The sequence below is a fragment of the Myxine glutinosa genome, chromosome 4 (genome assembly GCF_964187855.1).
Source record: "Myxine glutinosa chromosome 4, kmMyxGlut1.1, whole genome shotgun sequence".
NCBI classification, from domain to species: Eukaryota; Metazoa; Chordata; class Myxini; order Myxiniformes; family Myxinidae; genus Myxine; species Myxine glutinosa.
This window is the reverse complement of record NC_136264.1, coordinates 90,197,677-90,222,766: the sequence shown is the minus strand read 5'-3', so window position 1 is coordinate 90,222,766 and position 25,090 is coordinate 90,197,677. Positions and strand designations below refer to the sequence as shown.

The 25,090-nt window shown below is 49.3% G+C and overlaps 1 long non-coding RNA gene across 1 annotated transcript in view; it reads right to left on the bottom strand.

Annotated features, from left to right (window-relative positions):
* Nucleotides 1-19,312: 19,312 nt before the first annotated feature.
* The window catches only part of LOC137424977 (uncharacterized), a 101,174-nt gene continuing 95,396 nt past the window's right edge, over nt 19,313-25,090 (bottom strand). The window contains exon 3 of the long non-coding RNA XR_013623103.1: nt 19,313-20,107. This is a non-coding gene — a long non-coding RNA (uncharacterized LOC137424977). The remainder of the gene's footprint in view (nt 20,108-25,090) is intronic.

The following is a 25,090-nucleotide window of genomic DNA, read 5'->3' as shown; positions in this document are numbered from 1 at the left end:
AGCAAAGAGATAGAGCGGATTTTCCAGAGAGTCGGAGAGATCATTGATAAAGACCAGAAAAAGCACAAGGCCCAGAACACTGCCTTGGGGAACTCCAGCCTGAACAGGAAGGGGAGATGAGAGAAATCCATTCAGGGCCACACGTTGTCTATGACCAGAGAGGAAGTCCGCAAGCCATGCATGGAGATTTCCATGGATACCATAGGAGGAGAGTTTGGTGAGCAGAGCTGGGTGCCAGACCGTATCGAAGGCACGTGATATGTCAAGGAAGACGGCTCTGATTTCCTGTTTGGCATTGAGGACCGCCATCCATTGTGAAGGTTTACTTGACAATCTTTTCGGAGAGACATAGTGAGAGTGTGAGATTTGTTAGGATGATTCGATTTTGGTGAAGATCCTAATCAGATCAGATAGGGCTAAAACGATATGTAGTATAGTACGATATCTCAAAGTTGTGGATGGGTTAATTTGACAAAATTTGGTGGACGAGTTGGGTAAGTGACAAGAACAAGCCGATTAGATTTTGGTTCAGGTCCGAATCCAGATCCGTAAAAACAAAAGGTAAACTGTTCAGCCTGACAGAGGTATACCTCTCTCTGAGTGCTGTTCTAATTCTTACTGGTATTCATAAAATCCAGCTGAGGTTTTATGTGGGGCGTTCATAAAGTTCTCGGAACAAGATACAGCACTCACAATAGTGCAAGAAACCCTTTTTTATTTTTCAATATATAAGTTTATATAATCAGTAAGAAAATTTATTATTACTATATTTAAAAGTTTATTGGATGATAGTGAGTATCTTCTTCCGAGAACTTCTGAACGCCCCTCGTATTATCATATTATTCCATGTTCCTGATTAATTGTTTTAGTCGTGGCCTACTGGTGGAGACATTGGAATAGTATCCTAGAGATTGTTGTTCTCCACGGGGTCTATAAAGGCCTATGGTGTAGAAGAAGATATCGTCGATGTGCATGGGTGAGCATATTTGAAAGACTTAAGCGAGGAGGACAAGACAATGATTGAGAGGATTCCAAAATCACATGGAGATTGTACAGTGTGTCGTCCACCATGTCTTGTCACCCCTCGGGCCTTGTAAAAATGGTGGCATTGCCTTTTATCATATTAGCTGACAACACTGAAGGGTTCTACAACTTATACCACATACATTTGCAGCACTCTTTTACTTTATTACACATTTTGGGACATTTTGCGGAGCATTTGTGGGGTGTAATGACTAAAAGCAAGTCTCACTGATTGTTTAAGGTCATCAGTGCAACAATCTCTATTATGAAGCCCCAAAGGGAATGATAACATGTCAACAGGTTTGGGCTTCTAGTTGGCCTGACAAGTGGATGGATGGCAGCACTGGTGACCCGCGACCAATCCAACGGTCCCCGAAAACCTCACTAAGGTATCACCCATGGTTACGTTCACTCAATCTAAAAAAAAGGATAAAATAAACGAATTAACACTCTGCGCACAAAGAAAAGTCACAATTTTTACAAGGGGTAACAAGACATTGTGACCACCCTGTAGATGGAAATCCAGCTCCAAGCAGTAATATTATGGATTTGGATTTCAAGCTCTAAAATGCTTATCTCATATACACGATTACCATGTTAATTAGTAGTTTCTGGAGAAGTTAATTGCAATTGCATCACCAGGTAAAAACCAAGCTGGCTTCTCAATGACCTCAGGAAGAAGGTAATCTATGAACATCGGTGGGCATGATGTGGCACCATTCCGTAGTTCAGGTTTGACTCTCAAGATCTTCAGTGTAACCTTGCTTAGGTATGAAATTCTACCTATAAAAAATTACCTTCGCCACAAAACCCCATATAACTGAAATAAAATGTAAACATTCTGCTGTTTATAGGGTTGCTGGGGGAAGGATGGAATGTGGAGGGAGATTTGGTATTACGATTGCCTTTAAGAAAAATTATGAAACAACCTGAATTTTAATGATTTATTAATTAATTCAGAAACGTTCTCTGTTTATGTTTCTGTCTCTGTTGAGCACTCCCAAAAACGATTTGCCTCTCATGGTTAACAGCCATATTAATGATTCCCTGGGCTGGCAGGATGGCCGAAAGGTACGTCCACTTACCTCTAAGTTATCTTGCCTGGGTTTCGCCTTTCAGGAACACTTACAGGCATCAAGGTTTTGAACAAAGAGTGGTCCCAGCTCGTAAAAGAGAATCCTGTAGTCAGAACAGCATGGAACACCACCACCAGATGTGCGAAAAGTTTGCAGATGCAGCAAGCCCCAAACAAAAAATGCACATAATGTTGGTCCAGCTGCACACGGGAGTGGCAAGGACTAGTCCAAGTATTGGAAACTTGGCAAATGCCACATTAAGTGCTGTGATTGGGATACCAGCAGCATCTTTATTGGAACGCCAAAACCATGGGATAATTTTCTTGCTGAATGTGCTCACCTGTTTCAAAAAGACTGCGAGAGTGAGGGGTGAGATAAAGTGATATCTGACAAAATATCGTAGAGCGAACAATATGATTGATGACAAATAACTGATCCAAGACACCTGACTAGTCTGGGTTCACACTGGACAACAACAAAAACTTTCTGTTGCTACTGAGGTAAATGTAGGTGTCCTTTATTGATTTCAGCATGCTGATTCCAAATGTGAAGTCAGAATTGACTCAGCACGTCAGGATTTTTAGTTACAGAAAAAGTTACAGAAACTGATAAAGTTTTCTTTGTTTTCAGGTCTGGTGGTTTAATGTAAAAGAAAATGGCGACTCCAGAGGAGAAAGCTCAGTGTGTCGAATGGTTCATCGAGACAAGATCCAACATGCAAGTTCAGCGTAATTTCCGCACAAGGTATGGAAGGAATCCGTCATCGCAGACTAGTATCAGAAAGTGGTACAAGGGGTTTAAGGAGACTGGAAGTTCTTAGAAACAGAAATGTACCTGTTGACCAAGCACAAGTGCAGCAGATGTTGAACGAGTGTGTGAATCATTTCAACAAATTCCCAGAAAATCAATCCGACATGTATCCAGAGAACTGGGTCTACCAACCACCACTGTACACAGGATTTTGCATAAAATATTCAAACTTTATGTCGATGAGGTGCAGATTCTGCAGGAACCCAAACCAAATGACGGACCCAAACGCAAGGTGTTTGCCTTGGAAATGCTCAGTCACACAGAGGATGAGGAAGATTCCTGGAAAAGGTCATGTTCACAGATTAAGCTTGCTTTCATTTATCGGGGAATGTCAATCAGCACAATGTGAGGATGTGTGGCTCTGAAAACCCCCACGTGGTCAATGAACACATATGCGGCAGAACAAAGGTCAATGTATGATGTGGCCTTCTCCATGAGCGCTTGGTGGGGAGGATACAGTGACCTCAACAATTTACATGAACATGTTTCAAGAATCCTTCCCACAGATTGAAGACCTGCAACCTGATATCATTGTCCAACTGGACAGCGCTCCCCCTCATTGGGCCTTAGTTGTTCGAGCCGTCCTGAATGAACAAAATTCCAGGTCGCTGGATTGGCCAAGACAGACCAACCGTCTGCCCCCCCCCCCCCTCCCTTGATCACCAGACATAACCTCCCATTATTTTTTTCTGTGGGAGTTTGGCAAAGATGTTGTCTACAACACCAAGATAGCAAACCTGCAGGATCTTCGTTCTTGGATCACAGCTGCATGCGCACTGGTGGATGCAAACATGCTGAGCTGAACATGGCAAGAACTCATGTACCACCTTGATGTCCTGCGTGCGACAAACAGAGCTCACATTGAAGTGCATTGATGGCGTGCACAAAACTTGGTGAGTATCTGTATCATTTAAACCAAAGGGTATTGTTGTATCATTTGTGGTTCTAAATATATAAACAACAAAGTTGTCCAGGTCTTTTTGGAACACCCTGTATTATGAAGGCGATTCTACAGTGTTCAAGTGTACAATTCAATTTAAATACAGGTGTAAAGAGGTTTAAAGGCATAGAAATAAATTAATTCCCTGTTTTACCGCTGTTTTACCCAGTGTCCATTACATCACTGTATCTAACACGCTACACTCGTTCTTCATGCCTGTCGTTTGTGTCCTTTACAACGTCCTTAAAAACAGTAAGTTACCTTTCTGGAACGATGTCTAATTTTGTCTGACTGCCGGGCAGGTAGACATAATAAAAACATTATATTCACTCCTCTCTGCGCATGTGCTATCGGGACAAATTCAAAGCCAAAGTACTGTTAGACAGCAAACGTGGCTTCCTATTCATGTTCCGATTCGTGTTAAAAATATAACATTCAATTAAATAATTTGTTCCTCGATGATAAACTGATAAGACATACAGATGGACCAATTGCTTAACTCCACGTTTCGCTCCGCGTGCACGGGTTAACAACCTGTCTGATATGAATGGATGGATTGACGCTGTCATCCTTCCTATCCAAAACTTCTGTTCATTTTCTCCTGGTTCTCTGTTTCACTCAATTTTATGATATGATCTTTGTTTATCGCAATATCCTTCTTTACCTTTATGGTTTGTTTTTTCTTCATGTAGCTTAACCTATGGTTTTCAAGAATCCTGAAACGGTATATGAACACAATGGCCCGAGTGACTTTTCTTGTGCGTTGTGCATTTCCAAGTTGCACTCAGGAGCTCAAGTGAAAACAGGAAGAATGATGAAAGAATAACATCTACCATTGATGGAACTGCGAGAGAATGTTGGCATATCAAGAGAGGAAACTCCAGCAGATTATTTTGGCTCGATGTTTGACCAAAAGGGCAAGTGCCAGATTTTTATAAGGAAATACATCCAACCTGAACTTAAGAGCATGGATTCCCCCTTTCTGGATCCATGTGGGCAGCTCTCTGTTGTTTAAAGAGCAAAAATAATATTGGCACGATCCTGGGATCTGATGACTAGCACGGAGCATGGTCACTTGTTGTAGTGAATGCATTTCAAGACCAAACTGCTATTAATACAATCCACAGTATGAGTATGTAAGTGAATGTTGTACACTTGCCTTAAAAAACCCAAAAGACTTCACTTCTGTCATAAAAAAAACAGTTCTATGAAAATGCGTCGATTTGGAGTACTCGGCCAGGAGATGAAAAGACATTTTTCGGTATTCACTTGTGTATTTTCTGAAATATTGGGAATGAGGGAGGAAGGGAGCATTTGAGGATAAAGTCTCTGCACTCCCACTCACCCCGACCTTCGTGTTCCTTTGGCATTGTTCTATTTAACAGAGGGCCTCCAGCTGGATCCGTCTTCTATGCATATTTTGTTGGTGATTTTGTGTTGCGATGATGTGATTACGAACTGCATTCTGCGTAAATTCTCCTTGTATGCAAATAAAAAGATTGTGATAAATACATAGTCGGTAGGGGTTGATATCTCACAGTCCTATAACTAACTTCCATTTCGAGTTGGGGAACACTTTGGGTGCCTTATGCCTCTTTTGATGGCATAAGCTTTGGGTTTTGGGTTTTTTGGGTTTTAAATTTTGGGTTTTAAATTGGGTTTTTATTGGGGAACTTGGCCACCAATTGGGGAAATTGGGGAACACTTTGGGTTTTAAATCAGAAAGGGACCGAAAGAAGACAGGCCGCTTCAATGTACAGTATGATGAACACTGCAACAAATGGAATTTGAAAAACTTTTGCAAATGAGTGTAAGAATTTTCCCCGCAAGAGCGGGGGTTAGCCTTGCGGCCCCCATGACAATCTTCTCCATTTTGCCCTATTTTCTGCATCTCCCCTTGTTAACCTCCTTGTTAACCTCGTTTTCTTATGGGAAGAGCTACGTTAAGAATGGACTAAATTCAGTTGTCATTAGAAATGGTTACATTAGTATTGGTTTTTGCCTTTGTGTTATATCACTCAATGACATGTATTTGTCCCATAACCACATGTATTGGCTGTCTTTATCATATGGTTCCTTAACTCTCGTTTAGAATAGAGCTTTGGAGGCGGTCACATGTAGTGGAAAGATTAGTAAAGTAGGAAAAGTGGCCACGTCATTTCATGTTAGTGTTATTCGGAAGTGACGTTGGTTTGCTCGAACAGGCGTTGCGCATGCGCTGTGTGTGTGCCCCGGTTCGGTTTGCTTGAATACATCCCGTGGCCTGTGTTGACTGATCACCCTGGTGCGTGATGAATAACGCCGATACATCTATAAAGCCTGAACGTGTTTGGTTGAGTTTTCGCTCGGAGTGAAGGAGGAACGACTACCGTTGTTGGCGCTAATCCTTTATGCTCTCTTCCATATCTCTTCATTCTCCAACCGTTCTCTTTGTCATACTTGGGGAATCTGCAAAAGCTTTCTCATTTCTGTTTTCTCAAACAACACCTCTTCCCTTTTTCTCAAAGCCCATGTTTTGACACCATACATTAATTATAACCGATCAAATCACTGTATTGTAGATTTCAACCTTCTATTTCATTGGTGTCCTTCTATCACAGACTACTTCACTAACGTCCTTCTATTTTGTCCATGCTTCACCACCTCCTCCTTTCTTTCGTGTTGAACCAAGTTACTTGAATTTGTTCATTTGCATCATCTCTCCACCCCTTATACGTACAATCTTGACCCTTTCTTTACCAGTCTTACTACACACCATTACCCCCTTATACGTACAATCTTGACCCTTTCTTTACCAGTGTAGCGGTTACCGCTGGATGTACATAATCGCCTTGCACCGGCCAGAACACGGCCAGACGCGCCTCTCCCGGGCATGCCCGGACTCACTGTTCCCGGGCACGCCCGAACCTCCCGGGCACGCCCGGTCTCGTCTTTCCCGGGCATGCCCGCTCTCGCCTTTCCAGGGCTCGCCCAGAGCGTCCGGGCATGCCCGCTATCGCCTTTCCAGGGCTCGCCCAGAGCGTCCGGGCATGACCGCTATCGCCTTTCCAGGGCACGCCCAGAGCGTCCGGGCATGCCCGCTATCGCCTTTCCAGGGCTCGCCCAGAGCGTCCGGGCATGCCCGCTATCGCCTTTCCAGTGCTCGCCCAGAGCGCCCGGGCACGCCCAGCCTCGACTTGCCAGGCCGCAGCCAAACACGCCCGGGCAGGTCCAGACTCGCCTTTCCAAGGCTCGCCCTTGACACCCAGGCATGCCCGGTATAGCTTTTGCCGGGCAAACTTCCCGACATAAATGCGTATATATATTGTTGCCCGAAAAACGGGCTTGTCAGAATACCTTAGCTGTTTGGTTTCAATAAAGCAACTCGGACGAATTCCGTCTTTGGTCGCGTCAATTCTTTCGACTCGCGTTGGAGCGCAGTTCCTTCATTGGTGACCTACCGACATGGATACGGCAGTGACGCTTAAACTGCCTACCTTCTGGGAGACTCACGCGGCTGTTTGGTTCGCCCAGGCGGACTCCCAGTTCGCCCTGCGAGGCATCACCGCGGACGACACCCGCTTCCACCATGTTGTGGCGGCGCTCGGTTCCGCCACCGCGACCCGTGCCTTGAGCCTCCTCCAGCACCCGCCGGCTGCTGACAAATACGACGCGCTGTAGACGCTCCTCCTCGGCGCTTTCGCCCTCTCACCGGCAGCACGCGCACGGCGCCTGCTTGACCTGCCCGAGCTCGGCGACACGCGCCCGTCCGAGCGCATGGACTATATGCTCTCGTTGCTCAGCGAGCACTCTCCGGCATTCCTGTTCCGGGAGCTGTTCCTCCGTCAGCTGCCTCACCCGGTACGCCTCGCCCTGGCTGGCACGTTGATCACGGATTCCCGCGCCCTCGCCAGGGAAGCCGATAAGATCTCCTCGGCGGGCCAGCACATCGGCGCGGTTACCTGGAGCCCGCCGCCGTCCGAGGCGACGCCCACGACGCCCGAGCGCCCTGCGCGGTTGGAGGCCGAACTGCCGGTGCAACTGGCGGCCGCCACGCCGCACCGCCCGCTTCCGACACGACGGCCGGGGCCTCCACCTGACCGGGCGTGGTGTTATTACCACGCCAGGTTCGGACACAAGGCTCGGACGTGCCGGCCCCCGTGCACTTTCGGCAGGTCGGGAAACGGCCGGGCCGGCGTTCATTCCCAGCCATGAGCGCCGGCCACTCGGGCAACTTGCTGTTTATTCGGGACAAAGCGTCTGGACGGCGTTTCCTGTGCGACACCGGCGCCCAACTGAGCGTCATACCTGCCTCCGAGCAGGACAGGCTGGACGCAGTTTGCGGCCCCTCTTTGGTCGCTGCTAATGGCTCGGCCATACGCACTTTCGGCCCACGCGTCGTCACCCTCTGCTTCGGCAGCCAGTGCTTTCAATGGACTTTTGTTACCGCCAGCGTCCCCGTGGCTTTGCTGGGCGCCGACTTCCTCTGCGCGTACGGGCTGCTGGTCGACGTCAAACGACGTCGCCTTGTCCACGCCGAGACCTTCAGCTCCCTGGCGTGCACAATGAGCAGCTCCGCGCCGACCGAACTGGCGTGCGCCCTCCCGGCAACGAACGAGTTCGCTCGCCTGCTCGTGGAATTCCCGGCCCTCACGCGGCCGACGTTTTCGGCCGTCGCGGTGCGGCACGGGATCGAGCACCACATACCCACTACGGGCCCGCCGGTCTACGCCAGGGCCCGCCGCCTCGACCCAGCCAAGCTCGCCATGGCAAAGGCCGAATTCGACGCGTTGGAGCACCTCGGCATCGTGCGGCGCTCCGATAGCGCGTGGGCCTCGCCACTGCACATCGTGCCAAAGCCGGGGGGTGGATGGCGCCCGTGTGGCGACTACCGCCGTCTCAATGACGCTACCACCCCCGACAGGTACCCGATCCCGCATATTCAGGACTTTTCCGCCCGTGTGGCGGGACGGGTCATCTTTTCGAAAATTGACCTGATACGGGGCTACCACCAGGTACCTGTCCGGGCGGCCGACGTCCCAAAGACGGCCGTCTTTACGCCGTTCGGCCTGTTCGAATTTTTGCGGATGCCGTTTGGCCTCAAGAACGCGGCCCAGGCGTTCCAGCGCTTGATGGACGGCGTGCTGCGCGACCTGCCGTTTCTTTTCGTCTATCTGGACGACATCCTCGTCGCCAGCACGTCCCGCGCCGAGCACCTCCTCCACCTCCGAACACTGTTCGGTCGCCTCAGCGAGCACGGCTTAATTGTCAACCCGGTCAAATGCCACTTCGGCGCGATGACCGTTGACTTTTTGGGCCACCGCATCACCAAGACCGGGGCCGTGCCGCTGCCGACCAAGGTCGAGGCCATCACCACGTTCCCGCATCCCCGTTCTATCAAGGCCCTCCAAGAGTTCCTCGGCATGGTGAATTTTTATCACCGATTCGTGCCCCGCGCTGCTCAGCTCATGCGGCCCCTTTACGAGGCCCTCCGGGGCAAGCCGGCCAAGCATGACATTGTTTGGTCCGCGGCCATGGACGCGGCCTTCGCCAGTGCCAAACGGGCCCTCGCCGACGCAACGCTGCTGGCTCACCCGGTGCTCAACGCGCCCATCGCCCTCACTACGGACGCCTCCAACTACGCGGTGGGCGCCGTCCATGAGCAATGGGTGGACGGGGTTTGGCAGCCACTCGCTTTTTTCAGCCGGCAACTCCGGCCGAACGAGTTAAACTACAGCACGTTCGACCGCGAGCTGCTCGGGCTATTCCTGGCCGTTCGCCATTTCCGACACTTCCTGGAGGGCCGCCCGTTCACGGCTTTCGTCGACCACAAGCCGTTGGTCTATGCAATGGCTAAGGTCACGGAGCCGTAGTCGGCCCGCCAGCAGCGCCACCTCTCCGCCGTGTCGGAGTTCACCATGGACATCCAGCACGTCGCCGGCAAAGACAACGCCGTGGCCGACTGCCTTTCGCGGGCCAGCGCGAACGCGGTCCACCTCGGCGTGGACTTCACGCTCATGGCGGCCGACCAGACCACCGACGCCTCGGTGCAGGCACTCCGCGTGGCGGACACGGGCCTCCGCCTGGCCGACATCCCCTTCGCGGGCACCGTCCTGCTCTGCGACGTCTCCCAGGGCCAGCCTCGCCCCATCGTGCCCGTTTCCTGGCAGCGCCGCATCTTCGCCTCCATCCACGGCCTTGCTCACCCGGGCCGGAAAGCTTCTCAGAAGCTGGTGTCGGCGCGTTTCGTCTGGCACGGCCTTCGACGAAACATCCGCGACTGGGCCAACGCCTGCACGGCCTGCCAGCGAGCCAAGGTCCACCGCCACACCCAGGCCCCGCTGGCACCTTTCGCCGTGCCTGAACGGCGTTTTGACCACGTCCACGTGGACCTGGTGGGTCCCCTGCCCCCCTCGCGGGGGTTCACCCACCTGCTCACCATGGTGGACAGGACCACCAGGTGGCCGGAGGCCGTGCCCCTCACCTCCACCACCACCGCCGACGTGGCGCAGGCGTTCATCGCCACCTGGGTCGCGCGCTTCGGCGCACCAGCGGACATCTCGTCCGACCGCGGCCCACAGTTCACGTCTGAGCTTTGGGGCGCGGTCGCCCGTTCGTTGGGGGTCACGCTGCACCGCACCACGGCCTACCACCCCCAAGCCAATGGGTTGTGCGAGCGGTTTCACCGCTCCATGAAGGCCGCACTCATGGCCGGCCTTCAGGACGACCGTTGGGCCGACCGGCTGCCTTGGGTCCTTTTGGGCCTTCGCACGGCCCCCAAGGAAGACCTCCAGGCGTCCGCCGCCGAGCTCGTCTTCGGCCAGCCACTCCGCGTCCCGGGCGATTTCGTGCCTGACGCTACCAGTCCCTGGTCCGCCGCTCGCCAGCGCTCGGACCTCCAGGAGGCCGCCCGACGATTTGCCCCCGTGCCGACGTCCCGCCACGGTGGCCCCCAGTCCTACGTCCCCCCGGCGCTTCGCACAGCGGAGTACGTCTTTGTGCGTCATGACGCGCACCGGGGGCCACTCCGGCCGCCGTACGACGGGCCCTTCCGGGTCCTGCGATGGGGCGACAAGTCTTTCATCGTCGACTTCGGCGGCCGGCCGGACCGGATTTCTGTGGACCGCCTCAAACCGGCGCACATGTACGTCGACCGACCACCACGGTTGGCCCTTCCTCCGCAGCGAGGCCGCCCCCCGTCCACAGTTCCCCCCGCTCGACCACCCACCACCACGTCAGACCCCTCCCCACGACCCTCCAGGGGTCGCTTCGGCCGGGTCATCCGGACCCCCCTTAAATTGACCCTGCCGGTGCAGGTCGATTCTGGAGGGGCGTGTGTAGCGGTTACCGCTGGATGTACATTATCGCCTTGCACCGGCCAGAACACGGCCAGACGCGCCTCTCCCGGGCATGCCCGGACTCACTGTTCCCGGGCACGCCCGAACCTCCCGGGCACGCCCGGTCTCGTCTTTCCTGGGCATGCCCACTCTCGCCTTTCCAGGGCTCGCCCAGAGCGTCCGGGCATGCCCGCTATCGCCTTTCCAGGGCTCGCCCAGAGCTTCCGGGCATGCCCGCTATCGCCTTTCCAGGGCACGCCCAGAGCGTCCGGGCATGCCCGCTATCGCCTTTCCAGGGCTCGCCCAGAGCGTCCGGGCATGCCCGCTATCGCCTTTCCAGTGCTCGCCCAGAGCGCCCGGGCACGCCCAGCCTCGACTTGCCAGGCCGCAGCCAAACACGCCCGGGCAGGTCCAGACTCGCCTTTCCAAGGCTCGCCCTTGACACCCGGGCATGCCCGGTATAGCTTTTGCCGGGCAAACTTCCCGACATAAATGCGTATATATATTGTTGCCCGAAAAACGGGCTTGTCAGAATACCTGAGCTGTTTGGTTTCAATAAAGCAACTCGGACGAATTCCGTCTTTGGTCGCGTCAATTCTTTCGACTCGCGTTGGAGCGCAGTTCCTTCACCAGTCTTACCACACACCATTACCTCCATCTTTCTAATTAACCTTCAATCCCTGCCTCTATAAGCTCTCTTGCCATTCCAGCAATCTTCTCTGCAGCTCTTCGTTTGACTCTACTGGTATGATTAAGTCGTCTGCGAACAGGAACTCCTCCAGTTTTCTATATCTGATGTTGTCACTCAGCACATCCACCACTATTACAAAAAGGAAGGGACTTAGTGCAGGACCCTGGTGCAGACCAATCTCTACTCTAATATATTGTGAGTCCCCATTCATTGTCCTGACCATAGCATTTCGCTCTTACATACGTTTCCATCACGGTCCTAACAATATTGTCTGGCACGCCATTCTTCCACGAACACCAATTATCAACTTCTCTTGGAATCCGATCATCTGCCTTCTCTAGATCTATGAATACCGAATACAGCTTGTTATTCCCTGACAGAATCGTTTCCTGAATCTGTCTCTGGCTGAAAATAATATCCACTGTTTACCTTCCTTGCATGAATACACACTGCGTCTCGTCTATCTTCACAATCTGGGTCTCCTTCGGTCTACAATCCACTCAGGTATCTTTGTAGAATGCTCCAACAATTTGATCCCTCTGTAATTTCCACAGACTCTTCGTTCTTCCTGCCATTCTCTCAGCTACCATGACTAGGGTAATAGGGTATCTTTCACATTGTTCCATATTTATTCTACTCCTCCATCCTCATGTAACTCTCTCGATGCTTTCTTGTCCGACAAGGCCATTTAAGTCTTCAACAATTATAACCTTTTCTCCAGCTGGTACCCTCCTGAATCTTCCAACTGCTCTCTGAATGCCTCTTTCTCCTGATCTGAACACCCAGTTTGCGGCGTGTACGCTGAGATTATATTCTGTTACATGCTCCTCCCCGACCCCCTGGTCATCGTGTACCTCCGAGCCTCGAGAGGAGCCACGGCAGAAAAATATGTTATTCTGTGTATAAAATCAATAGGGAAACCACACCAATGGTTATCAACAAACAAATATTGTATTAAAAATCACACAAGAAAAACGATACAACAATAATAGCAATGAAAAGTACAATCAACACATCTTATGATGGTACCATCAGCTAGTATAGGATAACTCACTGTGCTCCAAGTGAGTGAAAAAAGAACATTCCCCAATGTCTCTATAGCTCAAAGTTGATCCCCTCCAGTGATCATTAGAGCGATGTCGAATCGAAACCCGAACCCAGTTCAGATGACGGGCCCGGTCACACCGCCAAAACAGCAGAAAGGCGTATGCAGCCGAAGCGACGCAAAGAGTCACGTGATCCAAAACTGCATAAAGCAAACTCAAGGCGAATGGGAAATCCAAAGGCGCCACTGCGTAAGGCAAACTCAAGGTGAATGGGAAATCCAAAGGCGCCCTCCAGGTCTGAACTTTCACGGCTCAATCGGCGAACCGCAAATTAATCTTCCAAAAGCCACGGTGCACACACACACATCAGATACATCTGAAAGTGGTGGAAATGGCTGACGAAGCAAATACCTTGCAATAAATACCGCGTGAAGCGCACGAATCAAAATGGCCGACGGCTCGTCCTCGAGTCGCAACGACCCGGCAAAGATTCTTCAGAATCCCAAGGCCAAACCTGACACCGAGGTTGATCAGTCACAGCGATAACCCCTATCGCAGGAATTCCTATCCAGGAAATTCAAAGTTCACTCGTGACTCTTGCTCAACAACGTTCGATCCAGAACGCAAAGCAACCAGCTTGTTGTCCGACGTTTCGCTCCTTTCTTTTTCTCTCACCTCCTCTTCTTCTTCGTCTTCCGGTTCCCGATCCGGTTTCCTGTTTCATTTAACATTAACCTTTTTACCTTTTGACAATAATAATGGCTATTGCCCTCAAACAATAATAATAATAATAATAATAATAATAATAATACATAGAACCAGAAATGTTTCAAGTCGATGAAAACCACAACACTGGAAGTGACGAATCCGTAACACTTCCCCCCCCTCAAGAAATAAAGTTTGAACATTGTGAAAACTTTCTTTGGAGGCAAAACTCTCCCAACAAACAAAAGTAAACTCACACCCAAATCATCAATTCCCGTGAGCAACGATAATAATCAATATTTCCCCAAAATAAAGCAACAAAACTTCAAACAACCTACAGAGATTTCCAAAGTTAATTCACTCTGGACAAAGCATCAGCAACGACATTGTCCCTGCCCTTTACATGCTCAATTTCCCAGTTGAACTCCTGCAAAGCCAAACTCCATCTCATCAACCTCTGATTTTTATTTCTAGTTTCTTTTGAATGAAGGTTAAGGGGTTGTGATCAAAAATCCAAAGTCAAGCAAATCTATAGCACTTTTTCCGGGAGGCCGAGCTGAGAGCCAGGTTCCATGGTGGTTGGGTGGTGAGGCCTGGAAGTATTCACTACATGGACGCCTTTAGGAACGTGGAGTTCACGGTTAATCCGTGTCGGAAAGTTCACTACATGGACGCCTTTAGGAACGTGGAGTTCACGGTTAATCCGTGTAGGAAAGTTCACTACATGGACGCCTTTAGGAATGTGGCGTTCACGGTTAATCCTTGTAGGAATCTTGGCTCGGCTGCTCCGCAGCATTCAGTGCTTCAACTCTTCCTAACTTTCATAATAATCACGGTTGGACCACTTGTCACTGTAGGCACGTGAATAGCGGTCTACTTCTCAGCCACTACCCTGATAATCATCCCTTCGGGAGCTGCCGTAACTCTGGGAGCCTCCATAGTAATATCGACTGCGGCCACCACCAAAACTACTACTCCCACCATAGCCACCATAGCCACCCCTGAAACTACCTCCACGTTTTCCTCCTCTGTAGCCCCCTCAACACCTATGGCCTGCCTTCTCTACTGTTATGGTCCGACCATCCAAATCCTTGCCATTCAAATCCTTTTCTGCATCTTTGGCGTCCTTTGTGTTTTCAAATGTGACAAAGCCAAATCCTCTTGACTTTTTCGTCTCCCTGTCTTTTATCAGCAGCACTTCCAAGAGCGGTCCATATTTGCCGAAGACAGAATCCAGAACATCTTCCCTTGTGTTGAAGTTCAGTCCACCTACAAAGAGCTTGCCAACAATGCTTCCATCCCTGACTTGTGTGTGCTGACACTTAGTTTCAGGGTACTTCCTCTTCTCTTCAGGGCGCTTCCTACCCATAGCACGAGTCGCGGTACAGGATGGAAAGATACCCGGAATCTCCTGCTCTACCTGTGCGGTGTTATTTTCCATACTCGGCTTTTCAACAAACATCGGGTTACCAGAAACTTGACCACCGGTCAAATCATTCCCGACAACAAAAGATACTCCCTCTACAGGAAGAGTGGCTTGTAAACCTACTCGCTCTACAGGAAGATTGGCTTGTAAACCTACGGTGACCGGTCCTGACACCAAATCAGACTGCAAATGGATGACATGAAGTGGGGCTTTAACATAGCCACCAACCCCCTGTAAACGAACACTGACACCAGTTGCCATCTTCTCTGACAATGGCAAAATGCCCTCAAGCATCAAAGATTGCTGTGCTCCTGTGTCCCTCAATATCCTAACAGGCCTCTGGTTCGTTAAGTCTCCATCCATTGACACAAACCCCTCTGAAATAAATGGTTTGTAACCCTCTTGAACAAGGTCGTTCTGTGATGCTGTAACTTTGGCATGGGAACCCTCACAAGGCTCTGTCCCCCAAGGACGATTTCTCACATTTGCCATTGCATTCGGAGTTGTACTAGTCTGACTCCCCTCTTGATTTTTCCTTTCCAGAGCATAACATTGGGACATCAAGTGTCCAGGTTTCTTGCAAAAAGCGCAAGGAGGCCCGGAGGAAAAACTCGTGGTCCGCCTCGAGCCCCCTGGAAGATAAGTCTGTCTTGGAACTGTAGTCTTCTGATCCCTAAAAATGGCGGTATCAGAGTTGTCCTCATAGTCATCTCTAGGCCGCCCCCATGAATTTTCGTTCTCCGCACCGGATGTACCATAACTCCCCTGGCGAACTCTCGGCGGGAAGTTAGGTTTGTGGAACCCCATCCTGTGTGTCAAGGCATAGTCATCTGCCACGGTTGCTGCCTCATGCAACTCTGGTACCTTCTTTTCCTCCAGATGTACTTTAATGTCCTCGTGGACACACTGTTTGAATTCCTCCACCAAGATCAATTGTCGCAACAGTTTGACGTCTTTCCCAACCCCTTTCGAATCACACCACCGAGATCAAACATGGTTTCCTTCATTCTGGCAAACTCCACATGTGGTCTGTGGAGTGTCTCCCTCTTCCTGGTATTCTGGAATTTTTGCCGGTAAGCTTCAGGGACCAATTCATAGGCTTTGAGAATGGTTTTCTTCACTATCTCATAATCTGCACATTGGTCAATCGGTAAAGCCGAAAATATATCTTGAGCTTTACCCACCAGAACACTTTGCACTAACATGGTCCAAGACTCCACAGGCCATTTTAGCATTTGAGCCACTTTCTCAAAGTGTAAAAAAAAACTTGGCTACCTCCTTTTCTTTGAAGGGTGGAACCAGCTTCACATGTCTACCAACATCCCAGGTGTTCTGACTAGTTGTCGAACCAGCCAGCATGGATGCTACCTCTCCTCGTTCTCTCATTAACTCCAGCTCCTTGAATTTAATTTCCTTCTGAAGCTCCATGTCACGTTCCTTTAACTCCCTTTCGGCTCTTCTTTCCTCTGCTCTTTTCTCCTCGAGTTCTCGTTCCTGTTCTATTCTTTTTTCCGCGAGTTCTCTTTCTGCTCTCCTTTCCTCTGTTCTTCTCTCCTCGAGTTCTCGTTCCTGTTCTGCTCTTTTTTCCTCGAGTTCTAGTTCCTGTTATACTCTTCTTTCCAAGAGTTCTCTTTCAGCTCTCCTTTCCTCTGCTCTTCTCTCCTCGGCTTTCCATTCCAACTCTTTTAACCGAAGCTCCACATTTACTTTTTCCTCGGGTAACCAATCCAAGGCTACCTCTGTCCATGTTCCCTGTCCCACCAGAGATTCTACCACCAATGTCTGCATCTCTGCTTTCTTCATATGAGTTCGGACCACCAAGTTAAAATGTTTGGCCAATCTCAAGAGTTCCGATCTTTTTAACGCGAGGAACTGTGCCTCATTAGGGGATGCCGCAAACTTTCCTGCGTCTATCACCATGGTGACTATCAGTTAACACCTATTAACCTTCACACAAAAAAATTTCAAATTTTTTTTTTTTGAAAAATTTTGGAATGTTAGAAAAAATTCCAAATTTGGGAATTTTGGGAATGTTAGGGAATTCTTTCCCAGACTAAATTTAGGGAATTTTATCCCGGACGAGCCCCCAATTTCTGTTACGTGCTCCTCCCAACCCCCTGGTCATCGTGTACCTCCGAGCCCCGAGAGGATCCACGGCAGAAAAATATGTTATTCTGTGTCAAAAATCAATAGGGAAACCACACCAATGGTTATCAACAAACAAATATTGTATTAAAAATCACACAAGAATAACGATACAACAATAATAGCAATCAAAAGTACAATCAACACATCTTATGATGGTACCATCAACTGGTATGGGATAACTTACTGTGTGTGCTCCAAGTGAGTGAAAAAAGAACATTCCCCAATGTCTCTATAGCTCAAAGCTGATCCCCTCCAGTGATCATTAGAGCGATGTCGAATCGAAACCCGAACCCCGTTCAGATGACGGGCCCGGTCACACCGCCAAAACAGCAGAAAGGCGTATGCGGCCGAAGCGGCGCAAAGAGTCACTTGGTCCAAAACTGCGTAAAGCAAACTCAAGGTGAATGGGAAATCCAAAGGCGCCCTCCAGATCTGAACTTTCACGGCTCAGTCGGCGAACCGCAAATTAATCTTCCAAAAGCCATGGTGCACATACACACATCAGATACGTCTGAAAGCGGTGGAAATGGCTGATGAAGTAAATACCTTGCTTGCCACGCGAAGCGCAAGAATCAAAATGGCCAACGGCTCGTCCTCGAGTCGCAATGACCCGGCGATGATTCTTCAGAATCCCAACGCCAAACCTCGCAGGAATTCCTATCCAGGAAATTCAAAGTTCACTCATGACTCTTGCTCGACAATGTTCGATCCAGAACGCAAAGCAACCAGCTTCTTGTCCGACTTTTCGCTCCTTTCTTTTTCTCTCACCTCCTCTTCTTCTTTGTCTTCCGGTTCCTGATCCGGTTTCCTGTTTCATTTAACATTAACCTTTTTACCTTTTGACAATAATAATGGCTATTTCCCTCAAACAATAATAATAATAATAATACATAGAACCAGAAATGTTTCAAGTGGATGAAAACCACAACACCAGAAGTGACGAATCCGTAACAATTCGCCGGTACATTCTCTGCTTCAACTTCACTACGTCAACCTATCACGAATTATCTTCACTTCCACTACTCTCTTTTTCCATCCAACTCCATTTATCTTTCTCTGTTCTCCCCACGAATAAAATTTGTAGCCCTCTCCCGGTTATTTTTAGTCTCCTGCACACACGATGTCAACTTTTCCTCTCATCATGGTATCCACCAACTCTCTCTCCTTGCATGTTATTGTTCCAACATTCCATGTTCCATATATGATGCTCTCATTTTTCTCCACATGCCTCTTTAGCCACAGCTGCGGATTCTGTGGTACCCCTTTCCCACTTCTCACAACAACTGGGTGTTGCTGCTACACGTTGCTTGAAGGTGACACCCTTTCCCTTATGAAACCACTGGATCCAAGATTCTTGTTGGTGTTGGAGCTTCTTCTTTTCTTTTTCTTTTTTACTGCTGGATACCCTTCCTGCCACAAACTGGTCCAACTGGATGGGTTGGGTGTTATTTCAGGAGATACCATCTCCTTACTGGATGGCCGTTGGCTCCCAGGAGAGCTCATCCATCCTTTTTCAGGTTGTTAAACTTTGTACCAGAACTCACTGGCTCACCTCTGTTCTTCTTGGCAAATTCTAATCTGGCCTTTCTAATTTTGTTGCTGATGAGAAGTTTGCATCTTGCAGTGTAGCCTTTGGAAATCTACTGTTGAAGTCTTCTGTGAACAGTACATTGTGATCCTTTCATCCCTGCACTCTTGAGGATGTTGGTGATGTTACTGACAGTTGTTTCAGGGCTTTCTTTACAGTTCTGATGATTTTCTGCCATGAATTGCAGTTAATTTCCCTGGTCAACCTGGCTGTTGTCTATTGCTAAGTACACTAGTGGTTTCTTTCTTTTTCAGGATATTCAAAATTGTTGTATTTACTATGTCCAATTTTTGTGCTATGGTTCTAATTGAATTATATATTTTTTCAGCTTCCAAATTGCTTGCTTTTCTTTCCAAGACAGTTCTCTATTCTTCATGTTTGTTTGTGCCGACTGACTCCAATGGCAGACTCTCAGGCAAAAGCAAAGGCTAAAACCAAGACTAGACATTCACAGCTCTTTTACATGTGACCGATCAATGAAACAATAAACACTTAAGCAACAAGAAACATCTGTCAATCATTTGCTCCAATACTTATGCTTACCTTTGTTCCAATACACCACTGGCTGCCAGGGGTAATTTGCAGAGGGGGCCACAGTCACCGCTCCTCCAGAGCTCGATCCGTACCTGCAGACACACACACCTTCCCCACCCAAAAAATCCACAAAAACATTTCCTCCCCCGCTGCCACCCATTTCTCAACCACATATTTCCAGAGAAGATGTCATAAAAAGATTCTGCCATGGCCTGCTTCCATGTGAAATCCCCATTCACATTTAAAGTTCCAACATATTTCAAAACACAATTCCACTCATAACTCAATTTCCAACCTCGCGACCACATGAAAACACAATACCTCTACAAATAAGCAAATGCCACCCACAAGACACTTTTGTGACACACATACTAATCCCCTCACTGGCCATGCCATCACTCTCTCCCACCCCTACTCCAAATTCTCATGTCCCAATTTATAATGAGCAAGTCCTGAAGCCTGGGGCAGTACACCTCAAAGTCACTAACCTCAAGTGCAGGTAGTTGCAGGTTGGTCGGGTCCAAGAGTGCCATCCACCCTACAGAATCCCAAATTTATCCCATTGGGCCTATCAAACTCCACTCAATTGCTCTTTTATCCCACTGTACTGGCAATTATGTGGATCCGCCTCCTCTGGTGATTATCACTACACTACTACTTTTGGCTACGACAGCACCGCCCCTCTACCGTGCAAGGGCCATCGGGACTTTATATACGATCAAATGCGGACTTTATATATGCGGGGGAAGAAAGGGGAGGGAAAGATGAAGGGTCTTACCTGTTGTCCGCCAGCAGTTCCTGAACCTGTGAAAAATAAACTCAAATAAAACGGGTTTAAAATGTACAAGCAAAACAACAAAAGGATTTATTAAAATAAAATACCGATAACAAGAGAAACGCGATGGTCAAACTAAATTCCTAAACGGGATCCTCCACACCAGACTTAAACACTGACAAAGGGATAAAAGAACATTGGAAAGGAATAGTGTGATTATTTATTGCACTTATTTGTGAGCAGCGTGAACCTCGTCGGGAATGGTCAAGGACCCGTGTGCGCTGTCCGGACCCGGCGGCGTTCTTGGCAGGAAGAAGGCCGCAGTCTGCTCGTTTGCGCTCTGCTAGGCCTCGCCGGGCGTCTCGCTCACCTCACCCCGGCCTCGTCATGCTCTGCCGCACTCCAGAGATCAGCAGCGCTCGTCAACGCAGAGAACCGCAGTTCTCGGGCCGCGGCTCTTCCTGCTGCCTCTGCACATCTCCCGATGGCGTCTTTGAACACAGTCGTTCCGATCGCTTCCTGGAGCCCGTCGCCCATGCACAATCACTCGCAAGGTCCGAAACTTGAACAGGCTCAAGAGCGCAAGGGAGAAGAAGCAAGGGAGCAAGAGATTGTCGAGGGCAAGATGAAGGCGTGAAGGGCAAAAGGCAAGAGACAAAATGTCGGTCCGAGAGTTCTTTTAACGTCCCGCTCTGACGTCATTGGCGCATCTCCTCCAATCCCTCCCGGCCAACACCACAGGCTCAGCTCTCCACCACTCAGCATGCCACTTCTTGCTCACCCTTCTCTCTACCAATCAGTGAGTGCCTTTTTACTCTGCCCTGGCCAATCATGGCTCCTCGGGGCGTGTCTTCGGCCTGCTCGACCTCGATGTGTGCTTCCCAATGGTATAATTAGTGGCAGCACTCAATGTCCTAGCTTCCTGGTGGTTTTTATTGTTATTTAGTGTGGTTTAATGGCCATTCTAGCTGGTGTATATGGTGCGGTGCCAAAAAGGATAAAGGATAGATCACTGAGGTATGATGAATAGGGGAATTAACATAATCCCTACAACTATTTAACACAAGGGCTATCCTCGTATGGCCACAATTATTCACTCTTATGTGACAACCGGCAAAACAAAACTTACTACATGGTGATGGTTCTTACCCGATATCCGGAGCATATTAATTTATACATCCTACCTGTTCTAAGGTAATCCCTACCCCACCGACATAACAATATATTGTTACGGATCTCGGTCGTCGGCCTTCCCCTTACCAAGGGGGGGTTTAATCCCCTTGTCTGTCACTGACCGACGTGAGTCCTGGAAATCCCAACGCTCCCTCCGGTCGGGAGCAGCCAGGGTAATTGGTCAATGAAAAGTCCCAAGGACCTGAGTGCCACTCCTGACCGCGACACAGGGAAGGGACTCCCGCTCGAACCACGGTTTTAGATGGACTAGTTGCCGAGCGATTTTAGCAACCCGAAGTTCGAGCCGTTAGCAATTACTAACCCGATCCTGAGCGTTGGCCGAATCGTGCCACGTATATCAATTGGTAAAAGACAAAGACGATCGGATGAGAATGAAGAAGACAAAGGTAGGAAGAACAGGTATTTATTAATTACTATTTACACAACCAAAGAAAAGAAGGAAACGAAGGTAATTTACAGTGAAAGATAGGAGACACAGGGCAGCTTATACTTACACAGGCTTAACTTATACCCCAAGGACAAGACAAACAAGACAAACCCACGTACAGGAATGGATAGTATGGCAGGGATGGTATGGGAAGGGAGAGAAGAGTCCGTTCAGGATGGCAGGCTGGAGGCGAACGGCCGCCGACTCCTCCGCAATCTGGTTCACTCGCAGCAGCGCGTCAGAGCTTCACGCACAGGGGCTGTCCCAAGCAGCGTCTCCCTCAGGCCTCGTACGTCCTCCGCCTCATGCGTTCTCTGCCTCATGCGTTCTCTCTCCATGGAAATGCCAGCTCACCTCTCCACAGAAGGACTCCTCAGAACTCTCTCTCTGGTGGGAGCGTCGCGCAGCGGGTTATATGGCCACGCCCATGGAACGATCACGAACCTGCTCGATGTTTCTTTCTCCGCCCTCTCAAGCCAAACCCACTCATTCTTGGTTGGTCGGCAAGGGCTTTCTTGGCCCCACCTTCTGATGACGATGGGCGGGCAACGCCCTTCTTCTTCGAGCTGGAGGACATGGTGAATGGCGGCGAATGCAGTTGGAGATGTAGGCGAATGCAGTTGGTGATGTAGGCAAATGCAGTTGGTAAAGGGGGCTCTATCTTATTTGATTTGGTGCAGCGTAAGATCGACTATGGGACACATGGCCTTAACTGAAACACAAAATAACGATATAACTATGAGAGATCCTATGATTTGCTGCGTGTGTGCGATGGACTAACTAGGGGACGACCCTTGACCTTTACACAAATGGAGGTATTTACAAAGAATCATTCCATTACACAAAGGGGGTATATTTACAATAAATTACACACAGTGCACGGTTTCCCAAATCCGTTACACTGCCCCCTTCCTCCTCCAGGCATGTCCCGGGCTGATAAAACTTTAACTTAATGTGGCACGTAGGTGTAATACCCTCTATAATTAACCTGACCCTGAGTGTGACAGTTTTAAAACACAAATAAATATGTCCCCCTGTTGCGTTGCACCCTACCTAACAGTTTCACACCCACAGAATAACCGAATTGCGGAATTAATTTTCAAACTAAACTGATGGTGGGGAGCATTATTTACAGGTGACATTATTTGTATTTACACTGCAACCCAATACCTGTTATTTTTCTTTTAGGAAACAAAAAGAATCCTGTGGGAGGGAGGAGACAGCATGCACTGCATCGACGCACCAGCACCAATAAACACCAAAGCACCAATCAAAGAGCAGTCAGCACTATCCAGTGCACAGTCATCACATAATAAACAAAAGAAACACACTGATGGTCTTGTCCTTGCTCTGCTGCTCCCTCTGCTGGCCGTCGTTCTTCCAGTTGTTGTCTCTCTTCCTTACTTGCGGCCTATTTGGTGGTATAAACAAAAAAACACAACACCACAAACAGGGCACCAAAGTGTCCGCTTTTTAATTATGGCCAGCAGGGGCCGACTAGGGTGGTCCACCTGCGTGGCATAGGTGCCACCTCACCGAGGTCCGCAAGCAAGACTTCCCCAGCAGTGGGGCCAGGCCCCAACCCGTGGGGTCCATGAGTGGTGCTCGGCCACAGACATGTGGTCCATATGGTGGTGCTCGGCCACAACAACGTGGTCCATGAAGTGGTGTATCGATGCAGGCAGCTGGTTGCGGGGATTGGGGCACACAATGGCGGACTCCCGCACGCTCCCCCTCAGTGCCCAAAGAGCACGGTCCATGGGTGGGGAAGGAAGACAAAGTGGCAGCGTTAGCGAGGGGTAAGGTCACAAGGGTACACATCAATCAAGGTAATGCAGGGCGAGGTGCGCACGGAGAGCGAAGTGAGAAAGCTCGTTCCTAACGTACGCCATCCCCCCTGTCACCTACTCCACCCTTGCCCTTACCCCATATTTACAAAATCTACACATTTACAAATTCGTCCCCATATCTCCCCTAATACCAAATTTGTCACCACAATCCCTCTAACCAAATTTGCCATCACCAATTCATCATCAATCCTCATAAGGAGGGAGAGATGGAACAAACTGCACAATGTTACACCCATGTCATGATGCGTCTCACAATCCAAAACATTTGCACAGAAAAATAAAACAACAACACATGGCACGGTGTGGAGTTCTGTCGTCACCTCAGGTGAGTGGATGCAGATGGTGCGAGTAGATTTCAATCCTAACTACCTCCTAATTGACATTAACACACTTTATACTACCCGGGGTCTTTCCCTGCCAATCCATTGGCCATCTTACACTCTATGCGGTTTTAAGAACCAAACTCCCATTGACCATCTGTGGTGCTCATCAATTTGGGGTCTCACTCCCCCGGTTCAACTCCCTGTGCCTTTGCACAATTTCAGGACTGGGTCGTGTGGCTCCCCTAACAGGTCTCCTTACCTGTGCGCCTCCACCACTGAAGTTGCCACCTGAGCTTACCTAGCTCCTCACCCTACCTATCTATCTGGGGAAGGCCCTCCCTGGCGCTTACCCCCTCGGTGCCCTCTCTGGCACTGGGCTACCCGGGTCCTTCCTCTGGATCCTCGGGCCCCATTGAACTCTACCGGCTCCCAGAGCCCACCTGCGCCTCACCTGGCCGACATCCTAACAGTGGCGGAGCGCCCATTTAACTACACACACTAACAGGCCACACGCCCAGCCATTTCCACGTCACTAATGCACCCATCCAAATACCATTCTTCCACACGCACCACAGATGCCAATATCCAACCACAATTTACCTATACCCCCTACCTAACTCTTAAACTACCCTCCCCGGGTATTCGTGATAGGGGTCCAGCCTCCCCATACACTCCCTTCGCACCAACCACTCCACTCCACATTTTCCACCATACTCACTCCACACCATCCATTCCATACTCCATTTCATACTAGTTATGTCATTCAATCATTTTCCATACAACACACAACCATTCTCCATACACCTGTTCACTTGCACACCTGTGCAATCACACCTGGTGCCACCTGCACCCTCCTTCCTCCGGGACCATTTGCTCAATACAACGCCCAATCACCATTACTCACTCATACACTGCTCCATACACCTTCTGCACACACACGGCACCATTCACGAGCATTGCCTCTCAACACAAAGATTCTCACACGCAATGCCTCATTCGATAAAAATCACAAACACACTGCATCATCTGATCTACCTGGTTTCCTTCTAACTTGGTGCTCCCTGTCTTCCCTTTAAACTAAGCACATACCACGTCATTAACAACCATTCTAACCTCTCTACGTCCCCGACTACCTGTACAATGTCACTACTTACCCTCTACCGTTACCAATTGTCATTTTTCTAGATCCTTATACAGTTATCCCAACCCTCCCTCGGC